Source organism: Rhea pennata, chromosome 1 (assembly GCF_028389875.1).
Source record: "Rhea pennata isolate bPtePen1 chromosome 1, bPtePen1.pri, whole genome shotgun sequence".
Classification (NCBI taxonomy): domain Eukaryota; kingdom Metazoa; phylum Chordata; class Aves; order Rheiformes; family Rheidae; genus Rhea; species Rhea pennata.
Window position 1 is genome coordinate 53387579 of NC_084663.1, and position 8199 is coordinate 53395777.

Genomic DNA, 8199 nt, shown 5'->3' on the forward strand with positions numbered 1-8199 from the left:
CTGAAAATGCCCTACATTGTCTAATGCTCTGGCTTCTTTTGTCTCTTCTTCAGAGCATTTCTTTTTCTCAGCAATGTCCCCATAGGAGGACACTGGGGATGCTATTGTCTTAATGTTACCATAACTAATGAGTTCCATGATTTGAAGGTGTGCTTGATACTACTATCTTCATAGAGTAAATATTTTTTAGGAATACACTATTATGTAAAGGTTTCTGGCAAAGTTTGGTGGCTAATTTTTCATTAAAACTTTGTCCAGGGGAAAATTGGGCTTACAGTTAAAAAGGAAATTACAGATAAAATTATTTTCCTCCAAAAAGTTAATTTTTCATCTCAAAATAGAAACCCTCAGCACACAAATTTGTTCAGTTTTTCATCAATTCTGGCTTATAAGATTTTCTGCCATCAGGTTTTAGGTTGCCTATATTTTTATTAAAACAAAATGCTTCTAGTCATAATATTGACAGAATTCATTTTTCTGATGTAAATTTTCAGTAATGGGAAAAAATATTCTCCCTAGTTGATTTGTGATACTGGTTCAAAAGGCATACCATTTCAGAGTAAACAGTAAGGAAAAAAGAAAAAAAGAAAACAAAACAAAAGAGTCAGAAAAAGGAATTGGATCAGGAATGCAGAGAAAATAGGGAACGAAAAGTAAATATGAACTACATCCTCAATAGAACATTTTCAGAAAAGTTTACCTGCATAAAAGAGAGATACTTACTAACAATAACTGACTAGAAGTCTCCTGGTGTCTAGATAGACCGCAAAGGAAAAAATAAAAGAATTTACCTTGCCAGCAGGTCCTTGAAGTCCTGTTAATTTAGGGAAGTAATACAGAAACTGGACTCAGACTTTGCCTTCTCTATTTCATTCATCTCTTGATCTTCCAGGAAACCAAAATGCTTCAAAACCCCTTTCTCCTTTTTCTCCTCCCCTCCTCCCTTGCCCACCCTCAACCCAGTGATTATTAAATGCTATCCTTCTGCCAGCAGCTGTTTTGTGGAAAATGGTCATGTTATAATCCACAATGCAATCACAGAGCAGCTGTTCTGGGAGATTATATAGGAAGTGATTGGTGCTGCGGGCTGGGATTAAGTGCAAAAGGGTGACCTGTATTCAGAAAGTAAAAAGTTTCAATAAAGCACAGAAAGATCCCAGCCATCTCCATGCAATGGCTATTTGGGAACTTCGTATGGCATGAGTTGGTGGCTGTCTGACCAGTGCTTGAAGGGAAAAGTGACCTTAGCTCAGAAGCTACCAATGCCTTTGGCATCAATTAACCCCCAGCCCTGGGATATCTTCTTGGCCAGACCTGCCAATCACAGAAAGGGAAGAGGAAAATGGAATGAGGAAACTGAATCTGCTCCGAGACTGAGGATTTGAGACTCTAAGGAGATGTCAGTCCAACTCTTCCCATCAGCACTAGAGATGTTAATGAAAAAAAGGAAGCCCTGCTGATTGACAGACTGTCACCATGGCATCGCCGCAATAGCAGAGATATGTGAAACAGTATTGAGTTAGAGAAGTCCAGTACTCAAAGAATGAGAGTAAAGGGAAGACTTTTAGCGTCCATTGTAGTGGCAGCTTTCACCAAGGCATGAAGTTCACCAGGAATCCCAGCTCCAACAGGATCACATCAGAAGAATTTGGGAAGCTAGTAAGGAGAGACAGAAAAATTCACACTCACCCCAAGTCCCTTCTCATCTCTTGTCCTAAAGGTTCAAAGGCCCCAAAATACTTACACCTTGTTTGGCATCGGAACAGGGTAAAGTAAGGACAGTATCACCTCTCACAAGGAAGAACTTAGTGGACAGCCACTAAAGGGCATGGAGCAACTCTTCCAAGCCCATTAAATCAAACTGCAAGGGAGAGAAGCAGCCCAAAGATATGCACGCCATCTTGCCCGCAGAGGATCCCTTAGCTTTGCTCAATGCCAGGTGAATGAGGCTCCTACACTGCTTGGAGGAAGCATGGCATTTATACCCTGCCATTCTGGCAGGACAAAAGGAAACAACGGTCCGTATACCTTGATCTCCTCACTCCAATATGAGATTGAGAGTCAGAAATACAAATAGCTCTGGTGACAGCGTAACCTGCAACAGGGCCACAGAGCTGACTGATTTACAGGCCTGTACATGGACATTGCTATCATAGACTCTTGACCCCTTTTGCCCTGATGCAGAACGGTTGATAGCCGTGCAGTTATTTTAATCCCAGTCACTACATAAGCTCCTGTAATGTAGATAATCATTTCTAAGACAGGCTAACTGGAAGCAATGCTGAATGTGCCCATGCTTTATAGACTGACTGCAGGGTTTTTTTTGATCAATAAAAGGTTCTGTTTGACAGCGATATACTTTCCAGCTGACATTATTTAAAAAGGAGAGTTGCAATTTTTTTTTCGTCAGTCAGGATTTCCACGCTTGAGCACCTTAAGTTTGGTTTCTAAATTCTCATAAAAATAGCCTCACTTTTGATAGCCTTGATGTAAGACTATACTTTAACATTTTCTAATTTTAAGCGTGTTGAGAGTTTCATTAAGATCCAAAATGCTATGTGGGTTTCTAAAGCTAGGATCACATGCATATTTATTGATGAAATGAGATCTAATTTAGATATCTACAGGAAAACATGTTTAAAAAGAAATTTATCGGAAATATGTTACGGTTTCAAAAATAAATATATATCAGAGGCAGTATTCTGAAAAATAGCAGATATTTATCCTTCCAGAAGATGGCAATCTTTCTCTAGTCTTCTCTTTGGGACTCTATTGCTCACATGTGTGTTGGGAGGAAGAAACACCCAAGTTTAGATTTCTGTTCCTTCCCATTTGTTTGCTCTGTCTTCCTCTTTTTTTTTTCTATTACTATGAACACTCTCTTTCCCTCACCTGAGAGAGTCCTTCTCTTTGAGTTATCTGAGCCTCAGAGACTTCTGAAATGATCGAGGAAGAAAAAAAGAGGAAAGAATGGAAAAACTTAGTAGGTCATTTGTTCTACCTTCTGCTCTGTTCAGAACTGATCTTTCTAATATATTTTCCTGTATTTTGTCAAGAACCATATTAACTTTCTCAAGCAACTGAGTTACATCCACAGATTATTATGCACAGCTCAAAGAACATCAACACGTCAGAGCACATTTCCGGACATTCAACATAAACTTCCCTTAGCAAAATTCTATCCTATTTCTTTCAAAATCTTCTTTCCAACCTTGCCTTAATCTGACCAATTTGGACAGGAAAGCAAAACTCTATATATCTTTCACCCCACTGTTCCTTTCAGTTTTCTCTGCTCTGCATCTGCCATTTCCCACCGTAGCTCATAGCTTGGCTTCACTAGAGGTTTTAGATGCCTCTCTCTCTTTGAACTCTACAGCAGCTGGTCCCTGGTGACTCGTTTAAAGATCACCCATTGAAGTAAATGCCCATAGCATGTTGATTTCCTGTGCAATCAGCCAAGTGCTTAGCTTGTATAAACAAAACACGGAAATGAAATGCAAAACAATCTTAGCACTACACCTCTAAGAAGATTGTCCTCTCTACAAAAGCCAGGGCATTTAGCAGTGATGCATTTTTATCCTGGCCGTATCGCATCAATACTTAGGGTGTGTCCTGCCCAAAAGTTACTCTATCAGCTCTCAAGAACACCAAAGGAAAGAAGGGTGAGAAGCCCTTCCCAGAATGGGGCCCAAGAACAGCAATACTTAACTGGCAGACCTCAGGAGGCACACAATTCTTCATAACTCTGCACACATCTCTCCTCTCGAGGGAAATCAGGTATCACACACTGTTCTGACATTGGCTCATCTGCTGTCCTGAAGAGGAATAGAGGAGGAAAAACGGTAATTTACAACTATAAAATCATTCTGTGAAACTTGGACAAAAAATACACTCATACGCTCCCCTCATAATGCAGATTTTTCACATATGACACTTCTGTGTTCCCTTCCACCCACAACTTTTGTTTTTGCTGTTTCTGCAGGAAGACAGTCCAGATCTATAGGGGGCAGATATAGCTCAGTTGGTTAGAGTGTGGTGCTGCTAATGCTAAGGTTGTGGGCTCAATCCCCATAGGTGCTATGCTCTGGGTTAGACTAGATGACCTCCAGAGGTCCCTTCCAACCTTACCATTCTATGATTCTATAGTATTTTGACCCTGCTGAGCAGGGGAGTTGGACTAGATGATCTCCGGAGGTCCCTTCCAACCTTACCGATTCTATGATTCTATCTGCAGATCCCTCTTTTATTGTCACACAGAAATCAGCCTATGTCTGGATGGCAGCGACACTAAGAGTCAGACTTCTCAAAACCAGTGACAGACTGCAAATGCCAGATTTCTCCCTGAGCTCTGAATAATTCCACTCAGATTGTAACCTTTATTTAGCTGTTTGCATGATGCATTAATTCTTACTCTGCAAATGACCTCACCAGGCATATTTTTTCAGTCAAAGCATATTTAAAGGTGAATTTTGGTTTTAAACATGAACAGCTTACATTGCTAGAGGTAGCCTGTGGCAAAGCAGACATGTAAATTTAAGGAAAACAAGAAATGCCTCAATTCTTACATATGCAACATAAGACTAAAGGAGGTTGCTTTTCACAGAGTATGTAAACTCCGGTACTTATAACGTGTTCAGTTGAAATAGAAAAAATGTTATTTATGAAATTCAGCCAACCATAAACTGTAAGCAGAAAAAAAGGACATTTTTAATGTAGATCTATAAGGATATTAATAATATCCAATCCAGAAAAGGGGGCATGCAAATTCTCAATGCTTATCTTATTCACTGTTCTGCATCTCCATCAGCTCTTCTGAGGCAGCCAATGAAATAACACAAGACAGGAATAGACTCACCTCATTATTTCTTTCTCTCTAACTGTATATGTATTCATTAAGAAACTCCATGAGATCTGATCAGATACTTTGAAATGTACCAGGTTTGTCATTTTATTGATGGGTTCATACTTTTTGAGCATGCTGATTTATTACAGTATAGTATGTCTACTGCAAAATCAGCAGAGCTTCCACTTCTGCAGAATATGTCTTTATAATTTGGTAGTCCTCTTTATGAAAATTCTTGCTAGTTTTAAATCTACCAACTATAGGATCTCACTCTAATACTTCACAGAATCACAAACACGCAGAGTCAATAGCTGTCAGAGGCTCATATTTTTTTAACCGTCAAGAGGGACCATTAAGACAATGCAGTTTGATCTCCTGTGTAACAGAAATCAAAGAACTTCAGACAACCATTTCTAATGAAATACAGAGCTTCTGCTGGAACTATAGCATATATTTTATACAACTAAGTAGTATTGAATATGCAACCAGATATGATGGAAAATCTATTTCAACATTAGAAAAGTTGTTCCAATGGTTAATTAACCTCATTCTTAAAATTTTATTCTTGATCTGTAATCAGTGTGTCAACTTTAGCTTTCCTACCTCATCAAGCTGTTCCAGCACACAAGTAAATAGCCAGTGAAGTGATTTCCTAAAAATGTTATTGTAAAAGTCACAAATCAATGCATTTCATTAGAGGCCTACAGTGTGATCTAACAAGCTGGCTGACAGCCCAAATTCCTGGTTCTGTTCTTGGCTCTGACACGTTATTTTCCCCTCCTATTGGCCAAGTCATTAGTGGTGCATTTACACTATAGTCAAAGCAGTGGCAGCAATGGGGAGTAAACATTAAATGTTTGTTTTAATCGGGTGTTGCTAGCAATTTCGTTTCAGCAATATGGAGCACAACACAGGATGAAAACCTCACTCCAGAAACATGGTAAATTAGTCTGTGCTGAACTCCACATTGCCATGGCTAGACTGACAGATCAAAAATAGCTCTTGGTTCTCTACACTATGAAGTTGTGTCTCCATAATTATTCCCACAGACACAAGTATCTACAGCACAGCTAATCCTTGTTGATGTTGGAATCGCCACAGAGCCAGTGGGAAAGAGACATTGTGTTTTGCTAGAAACAGACCTTGAGGCTATAAAATTAGTACATGCATAGAATACATCACATATGCAGATGATCTTAGAGTCAAAATAGCACTTAGTATCATTTTTAAAGCAAAAAAAATGAAACAACAGAGGTTAAAACACATTCTTATTTCACATATGAAATTGAGTAAATCAAAGGAATTTTTGATTTGTCTTTTCCTCCAATCTGGTGTAGTGGATCAGATTAAACAGAGACAGAAGAGACTTTCAAAGATTATCTAGTCAGTCTGCATGCATCAACATAACTTAGGTACCTTCTAGCCTCCTGCTAAAATTCTCTGAGACAAAAACTACTAGATCCTGAACTAAAGTCAGTATATTCCCTTGTAACATCTTAATTTCAACCAGGTCACATTATCCAACCGAAAATTGTCCTCTCTCTGCTAAATTCCTCAGGTCTCCATCCCACATCTGAATAATTTACTCACTTGGTCATCCCCTTGAGGTCACTGGAACTACATAGTATACCGAAGTTATACTCACATGCTAATATTGTAGGAATGAACCAATGCTTCAAAGGAAGTCTCTAAGCTAGCAGGAGAGGTTTGGAAATCAAAAAGAGTGAGTAAGAGCTTTTTTGAGGCGAGGCGTGGGAGGTGTTTTCGTTCTTTAGCTATTAAAAACTCCTTGCTTTGGCATTCTAGAAGAAAAAAAATAAAGGGAAGCGAGAACGGAGAGGGGAAGGATTCATGCATAAGGAGACAACATGATAGAGGTACAGCCAACAAGGTGGCCAAAAGACACAAGAGAGTTTCTCAGGCTGGCTTCACTGACAAAACTGAGATGGTAGTGAGTACAGGTCAGAGAAGCCAGGGTCTAATATGCTGGTCCAAAGGGGAAAATAAAACCAGCTTTCTTTTCAGTGCTGAGTAGAGGTTATATGACAGTGGGTGCTCCAAAAACAACAGTGCTAAATATTATAATTGCACATTTTATCTTTCCGGATATCCAGGTAACTATCCAGGATTAGGGCCTGCGGGCATCTCTTTTTTGCCCAATTCGATGAGGATTTCAGTTTCCTGTTCCCTCCTTTGGCGGCACTTTGAAGTCATCCCCTCAGGGCCGGGTCCTGCTCAAGAGCTGGTGCACCCTATCCCCTGTGCTCGCCGTGCCACGGCCTGCCTCCGGCCGCCTGCGACCTTAAACGTCGCCCTGGAGAGCATGTTGGGCCCCAGAGGGCGGACTTTGGACACCTGCCTCGTGCGTGCGCTGGGAAGGGGCTCCTGCGGGCCACACCGACACAAGCGGGGGCCCCGCGCCCCGGCAGGCCGCCAAGGCGCGGGAGGCCTCCCTCGCCTCCTGAAGCACCCCGCTCCGGGCGGAGGGCTCGCTGCCCCGTTGTCCGGGGCTCGTTTTCCCTCTGTTTCCCAAACAGCTGGAGTGAATCTGAGCCCGCGTCTGCGCCGGTTGCGCGAGCGGGCGCCGGCGGCGCAGCGTGGTGGCGCACCAAGGCTTTTCCAGATGCCCCGGGGGGAAGGGAGCGGCTGGTGGAAACGGAAACTAGAACTATTTTGGACGTGGCCAACGAAGAAGCTGGGCGTCTCCCTCTTTTTTTCTTTCCTCCCGGAGCATTTCTCTCCTCTTCTCTCTCTCTCTGTTTACTGCGCTGTTCCCAGATTTCCGGTTGCCTGGGCAACCCTGGTACCGCACACACCGCACGTGTTTCCTGTCCTCGGCGGCGCAGCGGCCGGGGCTGAGAGTGCGGCCAGGCCGCGGGCAGGACGGGTCTGGAAAAGGGAGGGTGAAGCGGTGCACCAAGGCGTTCGCCGAGCCGCTTCCTCCCTGCCCGGCCTCTGCTTCCTGCCATCGGGTGGGAACAGCCTCCCTCCGGCGCCGGAGGGATGGAGGACGGGGCAGAAGCCTCCCGGAGGAGCAGGCCGCTGCTAGGAACGGACGCGAGCGCAGGGGAGGGACGGCACAGGGGGAGCCCCGACGAGCCAAATCCGGCGTTTGGCCCCATCCAATCCGGCGTTTGGCTGTGACGGCCGGGCTGCTCCGGCCTTTGCTCCCCGCCAGGACGCACGGGGCCTGGAAATGGATCCCCCCGCCCCGTCCAGGACACACATGCTTCCCGTCCTGCGCTTGTCAGGGATTTTTCCAAATCGCACCTCACCGAAACCCCGCGGCCTTTAAACCCCCACCCCGTCCCCCCCCAGTGTCATGCTGAGCCAGGGCGAGCACCCAAGTGGGAGAG

At 43.3% G+C, this 8199-nt stretch overlaps 1 long non-coding RNA gene across 1 annotated transcript; it reads right to left on the bottom strand.

The window, feature by feature from the left end:
• Window positions 1-1599: 1599 nt before the first annotated feature.
• On the bottom strand, window positions 1600-6516 carry LOC134146351 (uncharacterized). The gene is made up of 3 exons (XR_009959818.1): window positions 6489-6516; window positions 3718-3815; window positions 1600-1656 (listed from the first exon to the last, which is right to left on the bottom strand). It is a non-coding gene; the product is annotated as an uncharacterized LOC134146351 (long non-coding RNA).
• Between the last annotated feature and the right edge of the window lie 1683 nt (window positions 6517-8199).